Source organism: Stegostoma tigrinum, unplaced genomic scaffold (genome assembly GCF_030684315.1).
Source record: "Stegostoma tigrinum isolate sSteTig4 unplaced genomic scaffold, sSteTig4.hap1 scaffold_195, whole genome shotgun sequence".
Taxonomy (NCBI): Eukaryota; Metazoa; Chordata; class Chondrichthyes; order Orectolobiformes; family Stegostomatidae; genus Stegostoma; species Stegostoma tigrinum.
This window is the reverse complement of record NW_026728134.1, coordinates 36,700-55,127: the sequence shown is the minus strand read 5'-3', so window position 1 is coordinate 55,127 and position 18,428 is coordinate 36,700.

Sequence of the window (18,428 nt, the reverse complement as noted above, 5' to 3'; positions counted from 1 at the left end):
GACATTAGATAGGGTATCTAGACAAGGTGTTTTCAGCGGGATGTATGAGTCCAAAATTAGAGGTTGTGCGTTTAGGGTGAGCTGGAAAAGATTTAGAAGGAACCTCGGGGTAACATTTTCACACAGAGGGAGGTGAGTGTGTGGAATGAGCTGCAAGGGGAAGTAATGGAGTTTGGTACAATTACAACATTTGAAAAGATGGGTATGTGACTAGGAAAGGTTTTGAAGTATATGGGTCAAAAGCTACCAAATGGGACAAGATTTATTTGGGATATGTAATTGGTATGGATGAAGTGAACTGAAGCCTCTGCTTCCATTCTTCACAACTTTCTGACTCAATGATTTGGTGAATTTCTGATGAATAGTTACACACAGGATATTTTTCACTAGAAGTTGATTATCTCATTGAATATCAAGGTGGACCTTTTGGATTGCCTCCTGTTGGAGATAATTCCTGCCCGGCAACACTGACAGCACTAACAGGGATCGGCAGCTGCAGAGAGAGGGGGCAGAGAGATCAGAATCTGAGAACAATGGACTGAAGTGTTACAACAATGGATCAGAATCTGAGAACAATAGACTGGAATGTTACAACAATGGATCAGAATCTCAGAACAATAGTCTGGAATGTTACAACAATGGATCAGAATCTGAGAACAATAGACTGGAATGTTACAACAATGGATCAGAATCTGAGAACAATAGACTGCAATGTTACAACAATGGATCAGAATCTGAGAACAATAGACTGGAATGTTACAACAATGGATCAGAATCTCAGAACAATAGACTGGAATGTTACAACAATGGGCAGGGGTTTATCCTCGGGTCTTATTTATCTTGCCGCATCTTGGTCAACGTTGCCACTTCGAATAGAAGGTGTACTGATGATTGTTCAGGCTGGTTACTATCCCATTCTCGCTGTTGTTGGTGTTCCTGGTAAGCCTTACTATCTCTGTCCAGTCACTACTGCCGCAAGGCATATACAACTTTGTTGCCGTTTCTGTTACCTGTATTTGGAAAAGATTTAAACAATTATCTTCAGTTTCAATTAAAACCTCACTTTATTGTCCATGAATTTCAGACTCATCCTTCGCAAGCATCTGAGAACAAGGCTTGTTCACAACATTGAGGGCCTTTTTTGATTTATGCCTTACTATTGTCTCCATCACCAAATTTGTCCGACACCAGCTCCATAATATCTGCACTCTCCCCCTCTGCCTCTGCGCTGTGGCTGGATAAACCATTATCTGTGCCTTGGTAAAATTCAGGCTTTATTTTTCCAGCTGTCTTCTGACCAGTCTTCCAAGTTACAAATAATTTGATCACACCCTTGTTCTTGTTTTCCAACTAACTAACGATAGGGACTCCATATTAGAGTAGTTAAGTCAATCAGCAGGTAATGCAGAGACACTGGTTATTACATAACAGATATTGTTTCAAATCCTACCACAATTGGTGGTCGGACTTTCATTCTAATGATAAGAATTGTAACCATGGCCAATTTCACCTGTAGCAACCATAAAACCAGCAGCAATTTGTCAAAAAACCGATCTCATTTCACTGATCTCCTCTGGTAAAGAAATCTAACGTTATTACCCGGGGTGAATTAAGTGTGAATTCAGACCCACAAAATGTTTCTGGCTTCAAACTGCCTTGTAGAATGGTCATAGCTAAAGGTAATTAATGACTGGCATTAAATGTTTCTTTTGCCAATGATTTCAACACCCTGTGAAATTTATTTTAAAAATGGTAAAACCAAAGAAAGAATTATGTCAGAGATCTGAAACAAAAATAAAACAAAGTGCTGAGGAAAGTGAACAGTTTGGCAGTCTCTGATGAAATAAAAATGGAGTTAACATTTCAAGTCGACTGAAAAAAATTCAGAACTGAAATCTGCTGGCAAGTATTGTGATTTATGCTGTTGACAGGGATATTTGTTTTGAATGGGGAAGGAATGAGTTGAATAAATTGAGAAAGAGACAGCAAGAGACAAATATAAGCAAAAAAAGGGGTTGTTGATGCTCAGATGGGATGGAAATAAAATGTGAAATTAATTACTTTTTTTGCCTTTTCCCATATTCCTGAATATCATGCCCATGTAGATATACTTCTAAGTCCCTGCTTAAAGTAAGCTGTGTCACCTCAGTCTTTGCTGAATGTGGTCATCTTCTTTATGCATTAATGGTTTGTGAGTGTGACTGGCTGGGCCAGCATTTACTTCCCTTTCCTCGTTGCCCTTGAGAAGGTGTTTGTGAGCTTTTTTCTTGCATCCCTACCGTACACATGCTGTATATTGCTGGTAAATAGGTCAGCCCTGTGTCATTTCTGTGAGACTTTGTGTTGATTGATATAACTGAGTGGCTGGACTGGTCATTCCAAATGGCAGTTGAGAGTCAACCACATTGCTGTTGGTCTGGAGTCACATGTAGGCCAGGACAAGTAAGGATGGCAGATTTCCTTCCCTGAAGGCCATTAGTGAGCCAGGTGTTTTTTTCCCCAATGATCAATGATGGCGTAATAGTTTCATCATTCCAGGTATTTCAATGAATTCAAATTCCACAATCTGCCGTGGCAGGATTTGAATTGGGGTGTGGGTCATTACCTGGGTCCTTGGATTAATAGTCTAGAAATAATTCCACAAGGCCATCTCATCCCCAACATCCCCAGTCACCTCCAGCAGCAATAGTGTTGTTGCTGTTACTGTGACTGTGGTACAGAAAATTGTGCAATTACATTGTCAACCACTTCTATTCAGTGTGGGCACATTAAAATTTCAGTTCATTGTGACCGCACAGAGATATAACAGTTTATCAGCCAGGAAAATAAACTAAGGAGAGGAAGGCATTTTCAACACTGAGAGAGCGCGCCATGTATGCACCAGGGAGAGGCCAGTACTGACAATGGTCATCAAGTGAACTGGTTTCATTCCAGAACTTCCTCAGAGATAGTAGGAACTGACGATGCTGGAATATGAGTTAACAAGGTGTAGAGTTGGATGATCACAACAGGCCAGGCAGTATCAGAGGTTCAGGAAAGTTGATGTTTTGGGATTTGAAAATATTAGGTGTATATTCTGGCTGGAAGGTTTGCTGGTGTCACTCAGGAGGATTGAAATTAGCTTGGCAGCGGTGTGGGAATCAATGCAAAGTGAATGGACTGAAAGGGAACTAGAGAATAGGGCCAGTAAGGCTCAGAGAAAGAACAGTCTGGGAGTGGTTGCTGTTCAAAGCGTATCTAGTAGACTGAAGTTCACCTGCTTCAATGCAAGAAGTGTAGGCCAGGTAGGGCAGAAGAACTTGGAGCTTGGATTGTAACTCAGAGCTATGATGTTGTTGCTATTACAGAGACTTGGTTAAGGGAGGGGCAGGATTGATCGCTTAACGTTCCAGGATACAGGTGTTTCAGGCAGGATTGAGGCAGGTAGATAATGGGTGGGGGAGTTGCACTACTTGCTAAGGTGGATATCACAGCTGTACCATGGGAGGACACCTCGGATGGCTCATACAGCGAGGCAATATGGGTAGAACTCAGGAACAGGAAGGCTGCAATCACAATGTTTGGGGTTTACTATTGGCCTCCATACAGTCAGCAGGAGATAGAAGAACAGGTTTGTAGCCAGACTTTGGCAAGATGTAAAAGTACAAGGTTATTGTTGTGGGTAATTTTAACTTCCCATACATTGACTGGGACTCAATTAGTGCTTGGGGATCGGATGGGACAGGGTTTGTAAAAAGCATCCAGGAGGGCTATTTGAATCACGATGTAGACAGCCCATCTTGGAAAGGGGCCGTACTGGACCTAATATTGGGGAATGAACCTGCCCTGGTGGTCGGTGTCTCAAGAAGGGAATAGCTCAAAGACTGTGATCACAATTCAGTAAGCTTAAGGGTCCTGATGGATAATGTTAGTTGTAGTCATCGAGTGAAAGGTGTTAAATTGGGGAAAGGCTAATTACAACAATATTAGGCAGGAACTGAAGAATGTAGATTGGGGCAGATGTTTGAGGGCAAATTCACATCTGATATGTGGGAGTCTTTCAAGTGTAAGTTGCTGGGGACTCAGGACAAGTATGCTACTGTAAGTATGAGGGAAAGTACAGCAAGTTTAGGGAACCTTGGATAGTGGGAGATATTGTGAGCCTAATTAAAAAGAAAAAGGAAGAATTTATTAAGGCAAGGAGGATGGGAATATACGAAGCGAGGGTGGAATACAAGCAAAGATGAAAGAAATTTAAACGAGGAGCCAGGGCGGCTATAAAGAGGTCATGAAAAGTCATTGACCAACAAGATTAAGGAAAATTAAGGTAGCCAGGCAGAGGGATGGCCCACTCAAGGACAGGGAAGGGAATTTATATGCGGAGCCAGAGGAATATGGCGAGGTATTAAATGAGCACTTTGTGTCAGTATTTACCATAGAGAAGGACGTGGTGGATGATGAGTCTGGGGAAGGGTGTGTAGATAGTTTGGGTCATATTGAGATCAAAAGTGTGGCGTTCCTCAGGAATCAGTGTTGGGACCTTTGCTATCTGTCATATATATAAGTGATTTGGAGGAGAATATACCTGGTCTGATTAGTAAGTTTGCTGATGACACAAAGGTTGTTGGAATTGCGGACAGCGATGAGGACTGTCAAAGGACAAAGCTGAATATCGATAGGTTGGTGACTTGGGTAGAGAGATGGCAGATGGAGTTCAATCTGGAAACATGTGAGGTAATGCATTTTCGAAGGTCTCATCCAGCTGGAAAATATCCAGTAAATGGCAGAACCCTGAAGAGCACTCATAGGCAGTGGGATCTGGGTGTCCAAGTACACAGATCACTGAAAGTGGCGACACAGGTGCAAAAGGTAGTCAACAAGGCATATGGCATGACAGCCTTCAGTGGCCTGGGCATTGAGTATAAAACTTTGCAGGTCATGTTGCAGCCTGTCCTGCCTCAGAGACCATTGAAGAGTTCAACACGGGTCTGGAGTCACTTTTAGGACATACCAGGAAAGCACAGTAGATTTGCATCCTGAAAGTACATTGTTGAAGCACATTGGTTTTTACAACTGATATTGGCTTCAAGGCCCACTTTTACTGACATCAGATTTGAAATTTTGGTATTTTGTTAATTGTCTTTACATTCCTTGGCTGCCAAAGCATTAGCCTGGTCTGGATTAGTAATCTAATGATATATCCACAACAGCAACATCTCCACATGGGGACCCATCAGAACCCACACTGAGCAGGTTATTTCTGTGCTGCTTGGCAGCTCTGTCACAAACAACTTCCACCAATCCGACCACCCTGATGAGACTGAGGGTGTGGCAGTTGCTCAGATTGTAACTATTCTCCTCTTAGGGGACTGGGCACAGCTGAGTAATTGTCCACATTGCCAGGTAGGTGTCAGAGTTGGGGCTGGAATGAAACAGCTTCCCCAGGGGCACGGCTTGTTGTGCAGCACAAGCCTTCAGTCCCATTGCAGGAATGGCGACAGGGCCAGTTATCTTCTTCGTATCTTTAGTTTATCATCTTTTTCTTGGGATCATGTGCAGTGAATTGAATTGGTTGAAGACTGGTATCTGTGATTTTGTCGGGGGTCATGATGAGGGTGAGCTAAGTCATCCACTCAATACTTCTGGCTGAGGATGGCGCAGATACTACATCCTTGACTTTTGTACTGATGTGGAGGACTGTTCCATTGTTTCGGATGGGGATATTTGTGGAGCCCTCTCCTCCAGGGGGTTGTTTAACTGTCAATCACCATTTATGACTGGTTGTGGCAGGACTTCTGGTCTGTTGCTGTTGCAATCACTTTGCCCTGTGTGTAATGTGTCGGTTCTGCTGTTTGGAATGCAAGCAGCCAAATCTGGCATTTATAATGGGCTGGCATCAGTTTAGGTTCAGATGGTTCTGACCCCGGCGTGTTTGCCTGCGCTCGTCACTGAACCATTGATCAGCTTCATGGTAACCATAGACTGAGGGATTCTCTGGGACAAAAAGTTACAGATTGTGGTTGAACACAATTCTGCTTCTGCTGCTGCTGTGGTTTACATCACCACATGAATGCCCAGTTTTGAGCTACAATATGTGCAATGTAATCGGACTGCCTGAAGTTTGGTACTTTGCTCTGGTACATCCCAGAGAATACATGGAGGTGGGAATGGAGCTAGTGAAAGAGTTACTGGGTCAGACAGCTCTTCAGTCCAACCAGCCCTTGTCAAACATAATCCCAAACTATCCTATTCCCACCTGCCTGGGCTTGACCAGGTTTGGCCGAATTTTCTTTGTTCTTTGACCTTTGTAAGTTCCCTTCTAAGTTGTTCCGCTCTCAGCTTTCAACTTAACACTTGACTTTTGGTCTCCCTTCCCCCTGAGAAATGGACCTTGGTTATTCAGAATATTCATAGAATTGAAATTTTATAAACATCTGTCATATCACCCCTCAGCCTCTGACACTCCAGAGGAAAACCATTCAAACTATGCAGCCTCTGCCTATAATTCAAACCCTCCTGTCGAGGAACATCTTCGTAAATCTTTTTTCTGCACCCTCTCAAAAATAACAAATTTCTTCCTTTAGCAGAGCCAACCGATATGTGTGCAGTATTCTTAAAGTGGCCTCATCAATGCCCTGTACAGGGGCAACATGCCATCCCAACACCGATACCCAATGCTCTGACTGATTAGGGCAATCATGACAAATGTGTCCTTCCCTACCCTGTCTCACACGCTCCTCCACTTTCAAGGAACTCCGTGTATGCACCCAAGGTCTCTTTATTCAGCAACATTCCCCACAGCCCCAGCATTAACTGTATAAGACCATAAGACAATAAGGCATAGGAGTGGAAGTAAGGCCATTCGTTCCATCCAGTCCACTCTGCCTTTTAAATCATGGCTGATGGGCATTTCAACTCCACTTCCCTGCACTCTCCCTGTCGCCCTTGATTCCTTGTGAGATCAAGAATTTGTCGATCTCTGCCTTGAAGGCATCCAACGTCCTGGCCTCCACTGCAATCCGTGGCAATGAATTCCACAAGCCCACCACTCTCTGGCTGCAGAAATGTCGTCTCATTTCAGTTTTAAATTTATTGCCTCTAATTGTAAGCCTTTGCCCATGGGTCAAAGAACAAAGAACAAAGAACAAAGAAAATTACAGCACAGGAACAGGCCCTTCGGCCCTCCAAGCCTATGCCAATCAAGATCCTCTGTAAGCGAGTTTTGTGAAGATTTGTAGCTCAACTTGAGTTTCTGGATGTGAGTTTGCTCGCTGAGCTGGAAGGTTAGTTTTCAGACGTTTTGTCACCATTCTAGGTAACATCATCAGTGAGCCTCCGATGAAGCGCTGGTGTTACGTCTCGCTTTCTATTTATCTGTTTAGTTTTCCTTGGTATGGTGATGTCATTTCCTGTGTTGGTGATGCCATGTCCTGTTCTTTTTCTCAGAGGATGGTTGATGGGCTCCAAATCAATGTGTTTGTTGATGGAGTTCCGGTTGGAATGCCATGCTCCGAGGAATTCTCGTGCGTGCCTCTGTTTGGTTTGTCCTAGGATGGATGTGTTGTCCCAATCAAAGTGGTGTCCTTCCTCATCTCCATGTAAGGATACCAGTGATCGTCGGTCATGTCTTTTTGTGGCTAGTTGATGTTCATGTATCCTGGTGGCTAGCTTTCTGCCTGTTTGTCCATTTGATTGTCCATTTGCCTGTTTGATTGGGACAATGCATCCATCCGAGGACCAGCCAAACAGAGACACGCTCGAGAATTCCTAGAAGCATGGCATTCCAACCGGAACTCCATCAACCAACACATTGACTTGGAGCCAATCTACCATCCTCTGAGAAAAAGAACAGGAAATGACATCACCAATCCAAGGAAACCCAAACAGATAAATAGATAGCGGGACATAACACCAGCGCTTCATCAGAGGCTCGCTGATGATGTTATCTCGAATGGTGATGAAACATCTGTAGACTAACCTTTCGGCTCAGCGAGCAAACTCACATCCAGAAGATCCTCTGTCTAACCTGTCATCTATTTTCTAACGGTCTGGGCCCATTTTTTCCCTGCCCATCCATATACCTGTCCGAATATATCTTAAAAGACACTAACGTGTCTGCAACTGCCACCTTTGCTGGCAACGCGTTCCAGGCACCCACCACCCGCTGTGTAAAGAACTTTCCACACATGTGTCCCTTAAACATTCCTCCGCTCAATTTGAACTCATGACCCCTAGTAATTGAATCCCCCACTCTGGGAAAAAAGCTTTTTGCTCTCGACCCTGTCTATACCCCTCATGTTTTTGGAGACCTCAATCAGGTCCCCCCTCAATCTCCGTTTTTCTAATGAAAATAATCCTAATCTACTCAACCTATCTTCATAGCAAGCACCCTCCATACCAGGCAACAACCTGGTGAACCTCCTCTGCACCCTCTCCAAAGCATCCACATCCATTTGGTAATATGGCAAACAGAGCTGTACACAGTACTCCAAATGCGGCCGAACCAAAGTCCTATACGACTGCAACATGACCTGCCAACTCTTGTAATCAATACCCTACCCAATGAAGAAAAGCATGCCATATGTCTTCTTGACCACCCTGTTGACCGGCGTTGTTACCTTCAAGGAACAATGGACCTAACCACCCAAGTCTCTCTGTTCATTAATTTTCCCTCAGAATTTTCCATTTACTGTATTGTTCGCCCTTGAATTTGATCTTCCAAAATGCATCGCCTTGCATTTTCCCGGATTGAACTCCATCTGCCATTTATCTGCCCAACTCTACAGTCTATCTATATTCTGCTGTAATCTCTGACAGTCCACTTCACTATCTGCTACTCCACCAATCTTAATGTCATCTGCAAACTTGCTGATCAGACCACCTGCTCCTTACTCCAAATCATTCACATATATCACAAACAACAGTGGTCCCAGCACAGATGCCTGTAGAACACTACTGGTCACAGGTCTCCAATTTGATAAATTCCCTTCCACTACAACTCTCTGTCTCCTGTTGCCTAGCCAGTTTTTTTATCCATCTAGTTAGCACAACATGGACCCCATGTGACTTCACATTCTCCATCAGTCTGCCATGGGGAACCTTATCAAACGCCTTACTGAAGTCCATGTACACGACATCTACAGCCTTTCCCTCATCAATCAATTTTGTCACGTCCTCAAAGAATACTATTAAGTTGGTAAGACATGACCTTCTCTGCACAAAACCATGTTGCCTATCACTGATATGCCCATTTTCTTCCAAATGGGAATAGATCCTATCCCTCAGTATCTTCTCCAGTAGCTTCCCTACCAGTGATGTCAGGCTCACCGGTCGATAATTACCTGGATTGTCCTTGCTGCTCTTCTTAAACAAGGGTACAACATTAGCAAGTCTCCAGTCCTCTGGGAACTCACCCATGTCTAAGGATGCTGCAGAGATACAGGTTAGGGCCCCGTCTATGTCTTCTCTCGCTTCCCTCAGCAACCTGGGATAGATACCATCCGGACCAGGGGACTTGTCCACCTTAATGACTTTTAGGATACCCAACACTTCCTCCTTTCGTTTGTCAACTTGACCTAGAGTAAGCAAACATCTATCCCTAACCTCAACATCTGGCATGTCCCTCTCCTTGGTGAATACTGATGCAAAATACTCGTTAAGAATGTCACCATTTTCTCTGAATCAGCACATAACTTTCCTTCTTTGTCCTTAAGTGGGCCAATCCTTTCTCTAGTTACCCTCTTGCTCTTTATGTATGAATAAAAGGCTTTGGGATTTTCCTTAACCATGTTTGCCAGCAATATCTCATGTCCTCTCTTAGCCCTCTTAATCCTTCGTTTCAGATTCGATCTACATTCCCGATATTCTTGCAAAGCTTCGTCTGTCTTCAGTCGCCTAGACCTCTTGTATGCTTCCTTTTTCCTCTTGGCTAATCTCACAATTTCAACTGTCATCCATGGTTCCTTCATCTTGCCATTTCTATTCCTCATTTTCACAGGAACATGTCTCTCCTGCACACAAATCAACCTCTCCTTAAAAGCCTCCCACATACCAAATGTGGATTTACCTTCAAACAGTTTCTCCCAATTTACATTCCTCACATCCTGCAGAATCTTGGTATAGTCAGCCTTCCCCCAGTTTAGTACTCTTCCTTTAGGGCCACTCCCACCCTTGTCCATGAGTATTGTAAAACGTACGGAATTGTGGTCGATATTTCCAAAGTAGTCCCCTACTGTAATATCAACCACCTGGCCGGGTTCATTCCCCAACACCAGGTCCAGTGTGGCCCCTTCCCGAGTTGGACTACATACATACTGCTCGAGAAAACCCTCCTGGACACACTTTACAAATTATGCTCCGTCTTGACCCCTAACACTGAGTGAATCCCAGTCAATGTTGGGAAAATTAAAATCTCCCATCACCACCACCCTGTTTCTCCGACACCTTTCCATTATCTGTTTCCACATTTGTACCTCTACCTCACGCTCGCTGTTGGGAGACCTGTAGTACAGCCCCGATATTGTTACTGCATCCTTCCTATTTCTGACTATCTCCCCCTGGATCCCATGTGATTCCCCATTACTAATCTGTCTACCATTCGGAACGTTCTGGAACACCTTCCTGAAGCCGATTTGGAAAATGTCTGCCACACTGCCTTCATTCACCTTCTTTATCACTTCTTCAAAATAATCAAGTTAGCGAGACGTGATTTACACTGCACAAAGCAATGTTTACTATCCCTATTCACTTCTTCCCTTTCCAAATGCATGTAAATCCTATCCCTCAGAATCCCCTCCAACAATTTACCCAGCTCTCATGTCAGGCTCACTGGTCAATGGTTCCCTGGCTTGCCGGGTCACTGTTCCCTTTTCTAGTCCCACCTCTCCCCGATCACTTCAAATTTTAAAAGTAACCAGGTTGGTCAGGTGGCTGATAATATAGGCCTCAGACTGGGTCAGGGTCAGTGTAAGGAAAGAGTCAGACAGTTTTCTTTAATCTGCTAAGGTGACACATTTATGACCAAACCAATTTTACTCAAACTGTGATGCAAAGAAGAAACACACACACACACACACACACACACACACATGCACACACACACACACACACACACACACACACACACACACACACACGTATATTTGATGACAAGCTGAAATATTAATTTGAAAGAACTTTGTCCTCGTAAAAGTTGAACTCATGATAAAAGGAAAAATGTGAGAGATTGTCCCAACTGTTATTCTGCTTCCAAATTTATTCTGCTCGCACAAGTTGTTTGCAATGGGATTATTTCCTGGAACTGTTAGATTTGACTGAATTCCCTTTGCTACAGGCGGTGGGAGATACCAATTAATCCCAATCATGAATCCTCCATGAGTGGTAAAGATGATTGGTGCGTTTTCAGCTCTCATACATTGATGTGATGAGGAACAAGGAAATAGAGAGGGAGCGATAGGCTGTTGCTTTTCAGGTAGGTTGCATTTCATTTCCCCTCTCTGAGTTGAATCGCGCAATAATGCTATCCAACCCCCAAACATGAACATGTGAGGTCCTCTTGAACATTGTCGGAGCTATTAGTTTCCATCACATTCCCTGCTCCATGTTGACGCACCATTGCTGCTGTCATACCCAGAGTCATTTCCTGAGCAACGAAAGGGCCTACTTGATTTAAAGACATGTTTATATGTGCCTGTATAATTTAAAAATAACAAACCTTGACGTCTTCACAACATCTATATTAAACTGAATGTGTCTTACTCCTAAAGAAATACAGAAATTAGTTGAAACTGTCAGCAGCCCGGCAGCATCTATGAAGAGAAATTAGAATTAATGTTAGGTCAAGTGAACCTTCCTCAGAATCTGTTTTATTTTTTTACAATTATTTCCCCAGTTGTATTCTCCCAATCAAGACAAATTATCCGTCAGGTATTCACCATTTACACTCTCCTCAAGTTCTTATGTCGTCAAGAATATTTCTGGTTCTCAGAACTAAACTGTTAATCCTCCATAACATGATGCCTTCATCACAGGACAGTCTATAGAGAACCATCTTTGAAAAGTTTCAAAGGCCATTGTGATTTTTTTTTAGTTTCAGGCATCATGACTGCAGACAGAGCATGAGATGGATTCTCAGCAATGCCCTGTACAGAAGCAGGGAAACATGCCTAACATCATACCCAGCACCCTTTTCAAGAAACAGCACTATTCCGTTTACTTTCCAAATCACTTGCGACATCTTCAGACTAACTTTATATGATTTCTGTACCAGGACACACAAATCACTCAGTAGCACCAATCTCTGTTGTTACTTCTCCAGTCGTATAATTTACTGCTGTTTTATCCTTTCCCCAAAACACAAATGTCCCACAACCCACACTGTACTGTTTTATTTGCATTGCCGGAAGTTTGCTCCCAAACACCCCCTGTCTGCACACCAGTGTAGATCGCCTCCCTCCACTTGTCATCTTATTGGGTGACTATAATGCTGTACTAGCACATTGAGCTCCAATCCTATCAGCCCTTCATCGAATTTGTTAATCTGGATTGTAAACTGTTGAAGAACTCACAACATTCCTTGAGGAATTCCATTAGTCGCAGGTTTCAAACCTGAAATTAAATAATTATCTATATTCTGCATTTCTTGTTAGTGAACCAGGACTCGCTGTGTTGCAGCCCAGAACGGTTGCAGGGCCTCTCCTGTGGTGTGTAGCTGGTTGTCGAGAAGGATCTGAGCTCAGCATTACACCATTAGGGCCATTTGTTTTTAGATCATCAGGTAGAGGTTGTACTGTCAATGATTCTGTTCCCTGAGTGTTTAAAAAAACAAGCACAGGATATAGACTGACACTTGAGTAGAATGCTGTATGGTCAAAAATGCTGTCTTTTAGATGCAGCAATAAATCTAGTCTGCCCTCTCAATCAGGTGTTCAATTATCCGCGGAAATGTATCGAGGAGGAGGGGAGATTTCCTATCAGTATGGTTAACATCTGTCCCTTTAAGAACATCACAAATATAGATAAACTTCTGGTTAATTTCATTTTTGGCTGTGGGTGCTGTGTGGAAAATTTGCCACAATTGGTCCACAATAAAATAAAAAGTCTTTGACGAGTGACCTTACAGACGTTTGCAAAGTCATAAGGGGCACAGGAGTTAAACAGCCAAGGTGTTTTCCCCGGGGTGGGGGAGTGCAAAACGAGAGGCCACAGCTTTAATGAGAGAGGGGAAAGGTTTAAAAGGGACTGAAGGGGAAACATTTTCATGCAGAGGGTGATGTGTTTATGGAATGAGCTGCCAGAGGAAGTGGTGGAGGCTTGTACAATTACAGCATTTAAATGGCATCAGGATGGGTATATGTTTCGGAATGGTTTAGAGAGGAATGGACCAAATGCTGGCAAATGGGCCCAGGTTTATTTAGGATATCTGGATGGCGTGGTGAGTTGGACCGAAGGGTCTGTTTTCATGCTGTATATCTGTGTGTCTCTATGAGAGCAACCATGACTGTTTGAATGGGGACATCCTTTTCCTCTGTAACAGCTTTGAAGGGCGGAGTGAGACAACAACAAACAGAATACGAGCTGAATTTGGCCAATTGGACCCTCGAGACTGCTGCTTAATTTAGAAAGATCATGGCTGATCTGTTTGTGGCTGAACACACTTTTCCTGTTTATTCCCAATAATGGACTCTCTTGTCCATTAAAGGTCAGTTGATCTCCGCCTTGAATATCTTCACTAACCCAGTGTTCACTATTTCCTGGGGATGAGAAGACCACAGACAGCACAATGTTAAAGAGAAAGATATATTCGTATCTCAGTCTTAATTGGGAGACTGCTTAAAGTGTGTTAGTTTCACAGCAAATTACCTCCTCTAAATATTCCCAATAACTTCAGACCAGACAGTATAAGAAATTGGAGCAGAATTTGCCATCTGGCCCACCGAGTCTGCTCTGCTGTTCGATTATGCTTGGAATATTTCTCAAAACAATTCTCTTGCCTTCTCACCATAACCCTTGAACTGCTTATTCATCAAAATGTACCTATCTCCACGGCTGTGTGCGTGTGTGCAAATGTGTGCATGTGCGAGCGTGTGCACGTGTGCGTGTGCGTTTCTGTTTTATGGCAGGAGACAGGGTGGTCATGGAGGATTGTCCTTCAGACAGGAAGCCTGTGGTCAGCAGTGATCCACGGGGATTCGTGCTAGATTTACGTTTGGTTGTCATTTAAATGAATGATTTAGATGAAAATTATAGAAGGCAAGGTTAGCAAGTTTCCGGATGACACTGAGATTATTTGAACCATGGACAGACAAGGTTTTCCAAGATGACAAAGAGATCCTGAGCAAATGAATGAATCACAAAGATGTACAATATGGGAACAAATCCTTTCGTCCACATGTCCAATCTGCCCAGGTATCCGAAATTAATCTCATCCCATTTGCCAGCATTTGGCCAACATTCCTCTGGACCCTTCCAATACACATACCCATCCTTTGAAATGGTGTTTTCACAAGCCTCCAGCACTTTATCTGGAAGTTCATTCATATGGTTTTTAAATCCTTCCTGTTGTTCCATTAACCTGTGCCTTCTAATGTTTGACTCCCCATACTCTGGGAAAAAGACCCTGACTATTCACCCTATCTATGCCCTTCATGATTTTATAAACATATATAAGGTGCACATTTTACTCCAATCAACACGAATGGCTGTGCTTTCTGTTATCCCGGGCCTGAATTCTGAAATTCAACACTGGTCCTTCTCAATCAAGTCACAATTCTGGAAAAAATTTAACCAACTTGTTTAGACATTTTATGAAACACTGCTGTGTGATTTGAATCGAGACCTCTGGTCCAAAGGTGAAGGCCACTACACTGCGATGGCCCCTGAATCTACAATATGACTGCCCCGTATATTTGCTCATCAACCTGTTCTGACAGGCTGTGACACACCTCTGCAACTGGCAGGAGTTATATCCAGAACGTCTGGTCCAGAGCTAGTGACATTATCATAGATTCAGAGATTGGAATTGAATCAGAGCACAGGCACAGAGGCATTGGCACTACCCATTACACAAGACCAAAGTCATACCCAGATTTTGAGTCACATTTTACGTGCCAACTTTCAGCTGAGTTTGGATGTATCAAATTCTGGTTAAATTTACTGAATTACACAGGGAAGATTTTTCAGTGGTGAACAAATGCAGGGTACTTGCCTCAACTACAGGATGTTGAGGGAATGTGCTGTGCCATTGAGATAAACTATTAACATCTTTAATTGCTTGGCTATGATTTCCAGCTTGAATTGTTAATAGCTGAAATCCTCCCTCTACTGACCCCATCTCCCACTGCCAACACACCCCCTCCTCCTGGACATGATCCCCAGGCCTCCTACCCTGCCTCTCCAACTGCCATTGAGACATCAATTGCCTCAACCTCTCCACCTCTCTCACCCATTCCAACCTCGCCCCGCAGAATATACAGCCCTCCGCTCCCTTGTCTCCAGCCCTCACCTCACTATAAAACCCGCCGACAGGGGAAGCACAGTTGTAGAATGGCGCACTGACCTTGACATTGCTGAGACCAGATGCCAGCTCTCTGACACCTCCCTCTACTGCGTCCTTGATCATGACCCCACCCCTGACATCCAATACGTCATCTCCCAGGCCATCCTCAACCTCATCACCTCAGGTGACCTCCCACTCACAGCCTCCAACCTCATCGTTCCCTAATCCTGCACTGCCCACTTCTATCTCCTTCCCAAAATCCACAAACCTGCCTGCCCTGTCAACCCATTTTGTCTGCCTGCTCCTGCCCGACCGAACGTATCTCCACCTATCAGGACTCCATTTTCTCTCCCTTGCTCCAGCAACACCCACCAATGTCCGTGATACCACCCACACCCTCCACCTCCTCCAGAAGTTCCAATTCCCTGGTCCCCAACACCTCATCTTCACCATGGACCTCCAATCCTTGTTTACCAGTAATCCCCATACAGATGACCTAAAGGACCTCTGCTTCGTCCTGTCCCCCAGGCCCGAACAGTCCCCCTTCACTGACACCCTTGTCCACTTAGCTGAACTCGTCTTCACCATTAATAACTTCTCCTTCAAGTCCTTCCACTTCCTACAGACAAAGGGGTCGGCTGTAGGTACCCGCATGGGCCCAAGCTATGCCTGCGTCTTTGTAGGCTACATAGAACAATCCCTTTTACGCAGCCACGCTGGCCCTAAACCTCACCTCTTCCTCCGTTATATTGATAACTGTATCGGTGCCGCCTCGTACTCCCTCAAGGAGCTCAAACAGTTCATCCACTTCACCAACATCTTCCACCCCAACCTTGAGATTCCCCGCATCATTTGTGATACATCTCTCTCCTTCCTGGGCCTCTGTGTTTCCCTCTCTGGAAACCACCCAGAAACCAATATCCAATTCAAGCCTACCAACTCACACAGTTACCTAGAACACACTTCTTCCCACCCACCTTCCTGCAAAAATGTCATCCTCTATTCCCAATTCCTTCGCCTCCTCTGCATCTGTTCCTGCGATGAGGCATTCCACTCCCAGACATCCCAGATGTCTTCGTTTTTCAAGGGTTGCAACTCCCCCTCCACAGTGGTTGAAAATACCCTCGAACGCATCTCTCATGTTTTCCGAAACTCATCCCTCACACCCCCTCCCCTCAATAAAAGCAAAACAGAATCTTCTCATCCTTAGGTACCCCACCCGCCCCGACCACCCCCACCAACCTCCGGATCCAACACATCATCGTCCAGCACCTGCACCATCTGCAATCTGACCCCACCACCAAATACATTTTTCCCTCGAGGCTCTTCCCTGCTTTCTGGAGGAAATACTATCTCCATGAATCTCTTGTCCGCTCCACACTCCTCTCCAGTTCCACGTCACCCGGCTCTTTTCCCTGCAACTGAGAGAAGTGCGGAACCTGCCCCGATCCCACCACCCCGTACCCTCCATCCTCGGCCGCAGGATAACCTTCAACAACAAACAGATGTTCACCTGCACATCTGCTGATGTATATTGTATCCCCTGTTCCTGATGTGGCCTCCTCTTCATTGGGGAAAACAAGCAGAGCCTTCGAGACTGCTTTGTGGAACATCTACGCTCCACACCCTGGATGACATGTCCATCCTGGGCCTCATCCAATGCCACAACGATACCACCCAAAGGCTGCAGGAACAGGACCTCTTATTTTGCTTGGGAACCCTGCAGCCTAATGGTGTCAATGTGGACTTCAAAAGCTTCAAAATATCCCGACCCCCAAATGCATCACAAAACCAGCCCAGCTCGTCCCTGCCTCCCTGACCTGTCCATCCTTTCTCCCACTGATCCACTCCTCCCACCTCAAACCCCGCCCCTACCTCCTACCAACCAGTTTCATCCCTGTCTCCTTGGCCTGTCCGTCTTCCCTTGACTGACCAACCTCCACCCTAACTCCCCACCTATACTCACCTTTAATGGCTCCGTCCCAGCCTCCTTGAGATGTCTGTCTCCTCTCCACCTATCTGTTCGTTTGTCCGTCTTCCATCTGCCTCCCCCTCTCACTCTCTATTTATTCCAGAATCCCCTTCCCCTCCCACATTTCTAAAGAAGTGTCCAGACCCGAAATGTCAGCTTTCCTGCTCCTCTGATGCTGCTTGGCCTGCTGTGTTTTCCAGCTCAATACTTTGTTATCTCAGATCCTCCAGCAGCAGCAGTTCCGACTATATCTGGAGAGTGCAATGTTAGGGAAAGAAGTTCTGCAGACATGTTCTGCACTATGAAGAATCTCGATTAGCCATTACTGAACACCAGACACGACAAAAGAGCATAATTTCCAACCCCAAAAGATCATATAGCAGAGGTGTGACTGCCCTCCCCCTAAAAGCATAAAATGTTACACAGCAACAAATTATATTCTCAGGGTCAAAAACAAAGTTGCTGGAAAAGCTCAGCAGGTCTGGCAGCATCTTTGAAGGAAAAAAAAACAGAGTCAATGTCTGGGGTTCAGTGACCCTTCTACAGAATTGATGGTGACTGAGAAGATGTCAGTTTATATGCTGAAAATAGGGATGTGTGTCGGGCAGAGAGTAAACGAGATGCTAGGGCCCAAAGAGAGAGAAAGAAGTTGGACAGACAAAGGAGTTAATAACGATCAGGTTGGGAGGGTGAGTAGTTGCTAATAGGGACTGTTAGTGACGAACAACAGGGAGTGTGTAATGGCAGGGTATGTGGTAACAAGGCCTGGTGTGTGCAGTGGGGTGTGGGACATGGGAGAGTTTAGGCCCTAAAATTATTGAACTCAATACTGAGTCCAGAGGGCTGCAGGGTCCCCAAGTGGAAAATGAGGTGTTGTTCCTCCAGCTTGCTTTGGGTTTCACTGTAACACTGCAGCAAGCCAGAGACAGAGATGTTGGCCAGGGAGCAGGGTGGTGCATTAAAGTGGCAGGCAACAGGCAG